This window comes from Phyllobates terribilis, unplaced genomic scaffold, assembly GCF_046119375.1.
Source record: "Phyllobates terribilis strain yellow unplaced genomic scaffold, ASM4611937v1 Scaffold_7__3_contigs__length_470593459, whole genome shotgun sequence".
NCBI lineage: Eukaryota > Metazoa > Chordata > Amphibia > Anura > Dendrobatidae > Phyllobates > Phyllobates terribilis.
Genome location: NW_027362767.1, coordinates 12,961,907 through 12,974,840, shown reverse-complemented (window position 1 = coordinate 12,974,840; position 12,934 = coordinate 12,961,907). Strand labels below are relative to the sequence as shown.

At 46.6% G+C, this 12,934-nt stretch overlaps 1 protein-coding gene across 2 annotated transcripts in view; it reads left to right on the top strand.

The window, feature by feature from the left end:
* The first annotated feature begins 1,030 nt into the window (after positions 1-1,030).
* STON2 (stonin 2) overlaps positions 1,031-12,934 on the top strand; it is a 279,054-nt gene continuing 267,150 nt past the window's right edge. The window contains exon 1 of one of the 2 annotated variants that reach the window (XM_073638157.1): positions 1,031-1,161. The gene's annotated coding sequence lies outside the window, so the exon portion shown is untranslated. The remainder of the gene's footprint in view (positions 1,162-12,934) is intronic. The other variant, XM_073638160.1, reaches the window with a different exon arrangement.

Sequence of the window (12,934 nt, the reverse complement as noted above, 5' to 3'; positions counted from 1 at the left end):
CAGTGTGAGCCCCCGCAGTGTACAGCCTGGGGTGGTGTAATCACAGTGTATCTGTACAGTGTGAGCCCCCGCAGTGTACAGCCTGGGGTGGTGTAATCACAGTGTATCTGTACAGTGTGAGCCCCCCGCAGTGTACTATCCTGGGGTGGTGTAATCACAGTGTATCTGTACAGTATGAGCCCCCCGCAGTGTACTGTCCTGGGGTGGTGTAATCACAGTGTATCTGTACAGTATGAGCCCCCCGCAGTGTACTATCCTGGGGTGGTGTAATCACAGTGTATCTGTACAGTATGAGCCCCCCGCAGTGTACTATCCTGGGGTGGTGTAATCACAGTGTATCTGTACAGTATGAGCCCCCCGCAGTGTACTATCCTGGGGTGGTGTAATCACAGTGTATCTGTACAGTATGAGCCCCCCGCAGTGTACAGTCCTGGGGTGGTGTAATCACAGTGTATCTGTACAGTATGAGCCCCCCGCAGTGTACTATCCTGGGGTGGTGTAATCACAGTGTATCTGTACAGTGTGAGCCCCCCGCAGTGTACAGTCCTGGGGTGGTGTAATCACAGTGTATCTGTACAGTGTGAGCCCCCCGCAGTGTACAGTCCTGGGGTGGTGTAATCACAGTGTATCTGTACAGTGTGAGCCCCCCGCAGTGTACAGTCCTGGGGTGGTGTAATCACAGTGTATCTGTACAGTGTGAGCCCCCCGCAGTGTACAGTCCTGGGGTGGTGTAATCACAGTGTATCTGTACAGTGTGAGCCCCCCGCAGTGCACAGTCCTGGGGTGGTGTAATCACAGTGTATCTGTACAGTGTGAGCCCCCCGCAGTGTACAGTCCTGGGGTGGTGTAATCACAGTGTATCTGTACAGTGTGAGCCCCCCGCAGTGTACAGTCCTGGGGTGGTGTAATCACAGTGTATCTGTACAGTGTGAGCCCCCCGCAGTGTACAGTCCTGGGGTGGTGTAATCACAGTGTATCTGTACAGTGTGAGCCCTCGCAGCGCACGCTCAGTGTGAGGTGCAGGCTGGAGATTCAGTTCTGTACGCCCACACATATCAAGTCCCAGTTATTTCACACCCCACATCCACTCAGCTGTCACCACCGACACATAAGACGCTGTGGATTCTCCGCACCGCGACTCACGGTACGACTGAACCGCAGGTAAGGATCACACAGGGTTAATAGCAGAGATAACCAGGAGACCTGCAGATTATTACAACACTGACCTCTCCAGAGATCTGCAGATTATTACAACACTGACCTCTCCAGAGATCTGCAGATTATTACAACACTGACCTCTCCAGAGATCTGCAGATTATTACACCACTGTCTTCTCCAGAGATCTGCAGATTATTACACCACTGTCTTCTCCAGAGATCTGCAGATTATTACACCACTGTCTTCTCCAGCGATCTGCAGATTATTACACCACTGTCTTCTCCAGCGATCTGCAGATTATTACAGTTTAGTCTTTTGTTTTTGAACCACTAGAAATATGATAACTTCCAAACTTCATGAAATCAATGTAACATCATTAGTAGAGGGGTACGCCGAGGATTAAGGGTCCATAAAGCTGCAGATTATTACACAGTGATTGTATATACTAATTTCTGGTGTCTGTACAGCACCAACATACAGCGTCTGCAACACAGATACTGTACACGGCGTACAGCGCGGCCCTGACAGGTGGTGAGGGCCACACAGGGGTCCCGGGAACCTGCTGATGTGTCCGATTATTCAGTACCATGGTACACGCTCATCTCCCCCAATAAAGGAGCAGCGGATTCTATCCACAGCGTCCGCCAAAGATAGAGAGCGGTCATCTGAGAAACTAGGCATATACGGGGGTACGGCCACAGCCCCACTGTCAGTACTCCGTCAGGATCTTTTCTCAGGAGTCTGTGATAAATGCAGAACTAGTGACTTGTTTCTATTATACCATTCCTCTGATTGTTCTCACCTGGTAATACAGGATATAACTCAGGATCAGTAATGTAATGTATGTACACAGTAACTGCACCAGCAGAATAGAGAGTGCAGCTCTGGAGTATAATACAGGATGTACCTCAGGATCAGTAATGTAATGTATGTACACAGTGACTGCACCAGCAGAATAGTGAGTGCAGCTCTGGAGTATAATACAGGATGTAACTCAGGATCAGTAATGTAATGTATGTACACAGTGACTGCACCAGCAGAATAGTGAGTGCAGCTCTGGAGTATAATACAGGAGGTAACTCAGGATCAGTAATGTAATGTATGTACACAGTGACTGCACCAGCAGAATAGTGAGTGCAGCTCTGGAGTAGAATACAGGAGGTAACTCAGGATCAGTAATGTAATGTATGTACACAGTGACTGCACCAGCAGAATAGTGAGTGCAGCTCTGGAGTATAATACAGGATGTAACTCAGGATCAGTAATGTAATGTATGTACACAGTGACTGCACCAGCAGAATAGTGAGTGCAGCTCTGGAGAATAATACAGGATATAACTCAGGATCAGTAATGTAATGTATGTACACAGTGACTGCACCAGCAGAATAGGGAGTGCAGCTCTGGAGTATAATAGAGGATGTAACTCAGGATCAGTAATGTAATGTATGTACACAGTGACTGCACCAGCAGAATAGTGAGTGCAGCTCTGGAGTATAATACAGGAGGTAACTCAGGATCAGTAATGTAATGTATGTACACAGTGACTGCACCAGCAGAATAGTGAGTGCAGCTCTGGAGTATAATACAGGATGTAACTCAGGATCAGTAATGTATGTACACAGTGACTGCACCAGCAGAATAGTGAGTGCAGCTCTGGAGTATAATACAGGAGGTAACTCAGGATCAGTAATGTAATGGATGTACACAGTAACTGCACCAGCAGAATAGTGAGTGCAGCTCTGGAGAATAATACAGGATATAACTCAGGATCAGTAATGTAATGTATGTACACAGTAACTGCACCAGCAGAATAATGAGTGCAGCTCTGGAGTATAATACAGGATGTAACTCAGGATCAGTAATGTAATGTATGTACACAGAGACTGCACCAACAGAATAGTGAGTGCAGCTCTGGAGTATAATACAGGATGTAACTCAGGATCAGTAATGTAATGTATGTACACAGTGACTGCACCAGCAGAATAGTGAGTGCAGCTCTGGAGTATAATACAGGATGTAACTCAGGATCAGTAATGTATGTACACAGTGACTGCACCAGCAGAATAGTGAGTGCAGCTCTGGAGTATAATACAGGAGGTAACTCAGGATCAGTAATGTAATGGATGTACACAGTAACTGCACCAGCAGAATAGTGAGTGCAGCTCTGGAGAATAATACAGGATATAACTCAGGATCAGTAATGTAATGTATGTACACAGTGACTGCACCAGCAGAATAGTGAGTGCAGCTCTGGAGTATAATACAGGATGTAACTCAGGATCAGTAATGTATGTACACAGTGACTGCACCAGCAGAATAGTGAGTGCAGCTCTGGAGTATAATACAGGAGGTAACTCAGGATCAGTAATGTAATGGATGTACACAGTAACTGCACCAGCAGAATAGTGAGTGCAGCTCTGGAGAATAATACAGGATATAACTCAGGATCAGTAATGTAATGTATGTACACAGTAACTGCACCAGCAGAATAATGAGTGCAGCTGTGGAGTATAATACAGGATATAACTCAGGATCAGTAATGTAATGTACACAGTAACTGCACCAGCAGAATAGTGAGTGCAGCTCTGGAGTATAATACAGTATGTAACTCAGGATCAGTAATGTAATGTATGTACACAGTGACTGCACCAGCAGAATAGTGAGTGCAGCTCTGAAGTATAATACAGGATGTAACTCAGGATCAGTAATGTAATGTATGTACACAGTGACTGCACCAGCAGAATAGTGAGTGCAGCTCTGGAGTATAATACAGGATATAACTCAGGATCAGTAATGTAATGTACACAGTAACTGCACCAGCAGAATAGTGAGTGCAGCTCTGGAGTATAATACAGGAGGTAACTCAGGATCAGTAATGTAATGGATGTACACAGTAACTGCACCAGCAGAATAGTGAGTGCAGCTCTGGAGAATAATACAGGATATAACTCAGGATCAGTAATGTAATGTATGTACACAGTAACTGCACCAGCAGAATAATGAGTGCAGCTGTGGAGTATAATACAGGATATAACTCAGGATCAGTAATGTAATGTATGTACACAGTGACTGCACCAGCAGAATAGTGAGTGCAGCTCTGGAGTATAATACAGGATGTAACTCAGGATCAGTAATGTAATGTACACAGTAACTGCACCAGCAGAATAGTGAGTGCAGCTCTGGAGTATAATACAGGAGGTAACTCAGGATCAGTAATGTAATGGATGTACACAGTAACTGCACCAGCAGAATAGTGAGTGCAGCTCTGGAGAATAATACAGGATATAACTCAGGATCAGTAATGTAATGTATGTACACAGTAACTGCACCAGCAGAATAATGAGTGCAGCTGTGGAGTATAATACAGGATATAACTCAGGATCAGTAATGTAATGTACACAGTAACTGCACCAGCAGAATAGTGAGTGCAGCTCTGGAGTATAATACAGTATGTAACTCAGGATCAGTAATGTAATGTATGTACACAGTGACTGCACCAGCAGAATAGTGAGTGCAGCTCTGAAGTATAATACAGGATGTAACTCAGGATCAGTAATGTAATGTATGTACACAGTGACTGCACCAGCAGAATAGTGAGTGCAGCTCTGGAGTATAATACAGGATATAACTCAGGATCAGTAATGTAATGTACACAGTAACTGCACCAGCAGAATAGTGAGTGCAGCTCTGGAGTATAATACAGGAGGTAACTCAGGATCAGTAATGTAATGTATGTACACAGTAACTGCACCAGCAGAATAGTGAGTGCAGCTCTGGAGAATAATACAGGATATAACTCAGGATCAGTAATGTAATGTATGTACACAGTAACTGCACCAGCAGAATAATGAGTGCAGCTGTGTAGTATAATACAGGATATAACTCAGGATCAGTAATGTAATGTATGTACACAGTGACTGCACCAGCAGAATAGTGAGTGCAGCTCTGGAGTATAATACAGGATATAACTCAGGATCAGTAATGTAATGTACACAGTAACTGCACCAGCAGAATAGTGAGTGCAGCTCTGGAGTATAATACAGGAGGTAACTCAGGATCAGTAATGTAATGGATGTACACAGTAACTGCACCAGCAGAATAGTGAGTGCAGCTCTGGAGAATAATACAGGATATAACTCAGGATCAGTAATGTAATGTATGTACACAGTGACTGCACCAGCAGAATAGTGAGTGCAGCTCTGGAGTATAATACAGGATGTAACTCAGGATCAGTAATGTAATGTATGTACACAGTGACTGCACCAGCAGAATAGTGAGTGCAGCTCTGCAGTATAATACAGGATGTAACTCAGGATCAGTAATGTAATGTATGTACACAGTGACTGCACCAGTAGAATAGTGAGTGCAGCTCTGGAGTATAATACAGGATGTAACTCAGGATCACTAATGTAATGTATGTACACAGTAACTGCACCAGCAGAATAGTGAGTGCAGCTCTGGAGTATAATACAGCATGTAACTCAGGATCAGTAATGTAATGTACACAGTAACTGCACCAGCAGAATAGTTTGTGCAGCTCTGGAGTATAATACAGCATGTAACTCAGGATCAGTAATGTAATGTACACAGTAACTGCACCAGCAGAATAGTGAGTGCAGCTCTGGAGTATAATACAGCATGTAACTCAGGATCAGTAATGTAATGTATGTACACAGTGACTGCACCAGCAGAATAGTGAGTGCAGCTCTGGAGTATAATACAGGATGTAACTCAGGATCAGTAATGTAATGTATGTACACAGTGACTGCACCAGCAGAATAGTGAGTGCAGCTCTGCAGTATAATACAGGATGTAACTCAGGATCAGTAATGTAATGTATGTACACAGTGACTGCACCAGTAGAATAGTGAGTGCAGCACTGGAGTATAATACAGGATGTAACTCAGGATTAGTAATGTAATGTATGTACACAGTGACTGCACCAGCAGAATAGTGAGTGCAGCTCTGCAGTATAATACAGGATGTAACTCAGGATCAGTAATGTAATGTATGTACACAGTGACTGCACCAGTAGAATAGTGAGTGCAGCTCTGGAGTATAATACAGGATGTAACTCAGGATCAGTAATGTAATGTATGTACACAGTGACTGCACCAGCAGAATAGTGAGCGCAGCTCTGGAGTATAATACAGGAGGTAACTCAGGATCAGTAATGTAATGTATGTACACAGTGACTGCACCAGCAGAATAGTGAGTGCAGCTCTGGAGTATAATACAGGATGTAACTCAGGATCAGTAATGTAATGTATGTACACAGTAACTGCACCAGCAGAATAGTGAGTGCAGCTCTGGAGTATAATACAGGATGTAACTCAGGCTCAGTAATGTAATGTATGTACACAGTGACTACACCAGCAGAATAGTGAGTGCAACTCTGGAGTATAATACAGGATGTAACTCAAGATCAGTAATGTAATGTATGTACACAGTGATTGCACCAGCAGAATAGTGAGTGCAGCTCTGGAGTATATTGCAGGAGGTAACTCAGGATCAGTAATGTAATGTATGTACACAGTAACTGCACCAGCAGAATAGTGAGTGCAGCTCTGGGGTATAATACAGGAGGTAACTCAGGATCAGCAATGTAATGTATGTACACAGTGACTGCACCAGCAGAATAGTGAGTGCAGCTCTGGAGTATAATACAGGAGGTAACTCAGGATCAGTAATGTAATGTATGTACACAGTGACTGCACCAGCGGAATAGTGAGTGCAGCTCTGGAGTATAATACAGGATGTAACTCAGGATCAGTAATGTAATGTATGTACACAGTGACTGCACCTGCAGAATAGAGAGTGCAGCTCTGGAGTATAATACAGAATGTTCCTCAGGATCAGTAATGTAATGTATGTACACAGTGACTGCACCAGCAGAATAGTGAGTGCAGCTCTGGAGTATAATACAGGAGGTAACTCAGGATCAGTAATGTAATGTATGTACAAAGTGACTGCACCAGCAGAATAGTGAGTGCAGCTCTGGGGTATAATACAGGATATAACTCAGGATCAGTAATGTAATGTACACAGTGACTGCACCAGCAGAATAGTGAGTGCAGCTCTGGAGTATAATACAGGATGTAACTCAGGATCAGTAATGTAATGTATGTACACAGTGACTGCACCAGTAGAATAGTGAGCGCAGCTCTGGAGTATAATACAGGATATAACTCAGGATCAGTAATGTAATATATGTACACAGTGACTCCACCAGCAGAATAGTGAGTGCAGCTCTGGAGTATAATACAGGATATAACTCAGGATCAGTAATGTAATGTATGTACACAGTGACTGCACCAGCAGAATAGTGAGTGCAGCTCTGGAGTATAATACAGGATGTAACTCAGGATCAGTAATGTAATGTACACAGTAACTGCACCAGCAGAATAGTGAGTGCAGCTCTGGAGTATAATACAGCATGTAACTCAGGATCAGTAATGTAATGTATGTACTCATTGACTCCACCAGCAGAATAGTGAGTGCAGCTCTGGGGTATAATACAGGAGGTAACTCAGGATCAGTAATGTAATGTATGTACTCAGTGACTGCACCAGCAGAATAGTGAGTGCAGCTCTGGAGTTTAATACAGGATGTAACTCAGGATCAGTAATGTAATGTATGTACACAGTGACTGCACCAGCAGAATAGTGAGTGCAGCTCTGGAGTATAATAAAGAATATAACTCAGGATCAGTAATGTAATGTATGTACACAGTGACTGCACCAGCAGAATAGTGAGTGCAGCTCTGGAGTATAATACAGGATGTAACTCAGGATCAGTAATGTAATGTATGTACACAGAGACTGCACCAGCAGAATAGTGAGTGCAGCTCTGGAGTATAATACAGGAGGTAACTCAGGATCAGTAATGTAATGTATGTACACAATGACCGCACCAGCAGAATAGTGAGTGCAGCTCTGGAGTATAATACAGGATTTAACTCAGGATCAGTAATGTAATGTATGTACACAGTGACTGCACCAGCAGAATAGTGAGTGCAGCTCTGGAGTATAATAAAGAATATAACTCAGGATCAGTAATGTAATGTATGTACACAGTGACTGCACCAGCAGAATAGTGAGTGCAGCTCTGGAGTATAATACAGGAGGTAACTCAGGATCAGTAATGTAATGTATGTACACAATGACCGCACCAGCAGAATAGTGAGTGCAGCTCTGGAGTATAATACAGGAGGTAACTCAGGATCAGTAATGTAATGTATGTACACAATGACTGCACCAGCAGAATAGTGAGTGCAGCTCTGGAGTATAATAAAGGATGTAACTCAGGATCAGTAATGTAATGTATGTACACAGTGACTGCAGCAGCAGAATAGTGAGTGCAGCTCTGGGGTATAATACAGGAGGTAACTCAGGATCAGTAATGTAATGTATGTACACAGTGACTGCACCAGCAGAATAGTGAGTGCAGCTCTGGAGTATAATACAGGATGTAACTCAGGATCAGTAATGTAATGTATGTACACAGTGACTGCAGCAGCAGAATAGTGAGTGCAGCTCTGGGGTATAATACAGAATGAAACTCAGGATCAGTAATGTAATGTATGTACACAGTGACTGCACCAGCAGAATAGGGAGTGCAGCTCTGGAGTATAATACAGAATGAAACTCAGGATCAGTAATGTAATGTATGTACACAGTGACTGCACCAGCAGAATAGTGAGTGCAGCTCTGGAGTATAATACAGGATGTAACTCAGGATCAGTAATGTAATGTATGTACACAGTGACTGCAGCAGCAGAATAGTGAGTGCAGCTCTGGGGTATAATACAGGAGGTAACTCAGGATCAGTAATGTAATGTATGTACACAGTGACTGCACCAGCAGAATAGTGAGTGCAGCTCTGGAGTATAATAAAGGATGTAACTCAGGATTAGTAATGTAATGTATGTACACAGTGACTGCAGCAGCAGAATAGTGAGTGCAGCTCTGGGGTATAATACAGGAGGTAACTCAGGATCAGTAATGTAATGTATGTACACAATGACTGCACCAGCAGAATAGTGAGTGCAGCTCTGGAGTATAATAAAGGATGTAACTCAGGATTAGTAATGTAATGTATGTACACAGTGACTGCAGCAGCAGAATAGTGAGTGCAGCTCTGGGGTATAATACAGGAGGTAACTCAGGATCAGTAATGTAATGTATGTACACAGTGACTGCACCAGCAGAATAGTGAGTGCAGCTCTGGAGTATAATACAGAATGAAACTCAGGATCAGTAATGTAATGTATGTACACAGTGACTGCACCAGCAGAATAGTGAGTGCAGCTCTGGAGTATAATACAGGATGTAACTCAGGATCAGTAATGTAATGTATGTACACAGTGACTGCACCAGCAGAATAGTGAGTGCAGCTCTGGGGTATAATACAGGATGTAACTCAGGATCAGTAATGTAATGTATGTACACAGAGACTGCAACAGCAGAATAGTGAGTGCAGCTCTGGAGTATAATACAGGAGGTAACTCAGGATCAGTAATGTAATGTATGTACACAGTGACTGCACCAGCAGAATAGTGAGTGCAGCTCTGGAGTATAATACAGAATATATGTTATGCACACGCCCGGGCTAAGCGGCGTGTGCGTGTGATTGGTAGTGATTCCACTGGACCGTGCCGGAGAGTGAATGCCTGGAGGGGCGTGACTAGGTATTCACCCGATCCGACCAGGGTCGCACGACGGCATACGACGCCAGTGCACCAAGGAGGAACCGAGCAGAGGGACCAGGTGCTACTCCAGGACAGACCCCGGACACGGCTGTTGACCCACACAGAGGAATACAGGAACAGGCTGGTAGGCTGGCACACAGACTGGTGGGTATAGGCAGGCACGACTGGTATGCAGGCAGGCGGGTATGCAGGCAGGGGGGTAAAGACAAGCACAGCTAGAGTGTAGACAGGGAGGCACTAGCAGGTAGGAACACAGGCGGGATAGGACCCAGTACACACCGGGACTAAGGAACAATACAGGCAGAGGGTTACAGGCAAGCACAGCTAGAGTGCGGACAAGGCTGAGCAGGGAGGACAGGGCTCTGTTCACACGGAACAGACAGGAAGGGAAAGACAGAGCCAGATACTCACACAGTACTTGCAGAGACAACAAGCAGGAGTTAGGTACGAGTTCAGACTCTGCAGAAAAAGGAAGGGAACGGACATAGAGGCAAAACAGGTAAAGGACAGGAGAGAGTTCAGACTGGAACTGAGTGTACGGAGGAGACCGACACTGCAGAGGGATACAGGAGCGGGTCTGGGAATACGGCCCCCAGAGAGGCGGAACGAACAGGCAAGGAGCGTGTTCAGACAGGACAGACCAGACACAGGAGCGGGTCTAGGAAATCGGCCACTAGAAGGCGGAACGAACAGGCAAGGAGCGTGTTCAGACAGGTCAGACAAGAGAACACAGAAAGGACTCAGTTCAGACACGGGAGCTGATACCGCAAAGCAGGAGAAATACAGGACTCAGTTCAGACACGGGAACTGATACAAAAAGCAGGAGACAAGAGACGGGACCTGGCACCTTCAGAGTGCAAGCACACACTGAAGGAAACACTATGCTCAGGCAGGGATAGAAGGGAGCTGCTGAGCTATATACCAAGTGACAGACAGCAATAGGCTGAGGACGCACAAGGGGTGTGACCCACAGCAGGTACAAAAGGCAGGAAGTGATCGGGCGCCGCCCTTAAGCAGCAGAAACAGACACAAACAGACAGCATGGAGGGAAGCCAGAGAGACATTCTGGACAGGAGATCAAGTGCGCCCTCTTGCACAGTGGGAGATGGACCACCATGCAAGGACGCCGCCAGGTATGTTACAATATAACTCAGGATCAGTAATGTAATGTATGTACACAATGACCGCACCAGCAGAGTAGTGAGTGCAGCTCTGGAGTATAATACAGGATGTAACTCAGGATCAGTAATGTAATGAATGTACACAGTGACTGCACCAGCAGAATAGTGAGTGCAGCTCTGGAGTATAATACAGGATATAACTCATAATCAGTAATGTAATGTATGTACACAGTGACTGCACCAGCAGAATAGTGAGTGCAGCTCTGGAGTATAATACAGGATGTAACTCAGGATCAGTAATGTAATGTATGTACACAGTGACTCCACCAGCAGCATACTGGGTGCAGCTCTGATCAGCTGCTAGTCAGTGTGGTGATTACGGGTGTGGTGGCTGCAGATCCTGCTGTGAGCTCCTGATCTCTGAGAACCAACACCTCTCCACCTGGGGACCTGCTCTCTCTCTTTCCCGGAGGGAGAGCTGGTTTCTGGGATGAGTGAAGGAGCCAAGGCCCAGGCTTCTGCTTCCCGAACCAGGCCGGCGGGGGGCAGACGAAACCAGCAACCGGCCTGCACATCAGAGGACTCGGGGGTGAGACGCTGCACCAGGAGTCGCAGCAATGTGGCTCCTACTCCTCCCGGGATTGTGGAGACCCCTAGAAGCCGCAAGGCTTCCAGCATGGAGGTAAAGCCTGACAGCAGCGTGCATGATGGTGCTCCTTCCGGAGGAAAGCGGAGTGCTCACGGAGGTGAGGCCGACCTCCCTGAGGGGGGTTGGGCGCTGCAGGGAACCCGGGAGTCTGTGTCCACCTATGCCTCCCGGGTCATGATCCGCCTCCGTGAGTATGAAGATGCCAGTAAGCTCATCAGGAGGCTCCGGGAGGAGCTGCGCTGCACAAGCGCCAAAGCTGCGGGGGCCTCCAAACCAAGGAAGGCAAAACTCCAAGCCGAGGTAAAAAGACTGAGCAGTGAAATTCAACGCCTGGAACTTAGGAAAGCCACCATCAGGGAGCAGAGTGGTCCTTTCAAAGAAAAACTTATAAATGAAGACCGCTACAGAGAAATGGCTGATACCAGAGAGCAAAGGCAGATAGGGCTGCAGCCTGAGAGCCAGGTGGATGATGAGAGTGATGATGACCAGCAGGAAGCCCCACCTGGCAGCCTGCAAAGTCACCCGCAGGCCACGTGCAGCGAGCTCCCTGCAGGACAGGCGACAGTGACATCCGGTCGCAGTTCTGCCGGCTCTGGGGAGGACAGTGACAGCAGCGGCCAGGGAGGGGCGCTAATGGCGGAGATTAAGCTCCTGGAGTCCCCAGTGTGCCTCCAAAACTTCCATCTTGGTGACGATCTACCAGAAGAGGCACCTGGGGGCCACAAAAAGGCAAAGAAGACCAAGCCAAAGCTGCAGGAGGCGGTAAGATACGTATATGCCCCCCTCCCTGTACCACCTGAGTCGGCGACAGGCTCAGCTCGCTGTATAAGCCCCGTTGCCCAGCCCAGCCCGGGTTCTGCTGTGGATCCGGTGCAGAGGCGCGGGGAGATTACAGAGCGCGGTAGTGAGGCGCAGAGCTCCGTCTCTGCTTGTAGTAGTGGGGACGCAGCAGGAGGTGCATCAGCCGAGAGGCTGGACAGTGAGGGCGGCCCGGCGGCGGGCGTTCCATCAGGCCACGATGCTGTGGTGCGCTCCTCAGTGGGAGGGGGGAGCAGCCCGGTGTCGGGGGCAGCTCCGGTAGCCTCGGCACCTCTGAATGCTGTTGCCGCTGATCACTTAGTTGAGAAGCGACGGCAGTGTGAGGGGGCAGTTGGGGCTGAGCGTTCCGGTCCTCCCACGAAAGTGCTATTTTGTGTTGGCATCGCTGGTCCGGAAGATCCTGATGCTAAAGATCAGCGGCGCCTAACTGCAGCTAGAGATCAGCGGCACATTATACCAAATGCCAAACAGCGGAAA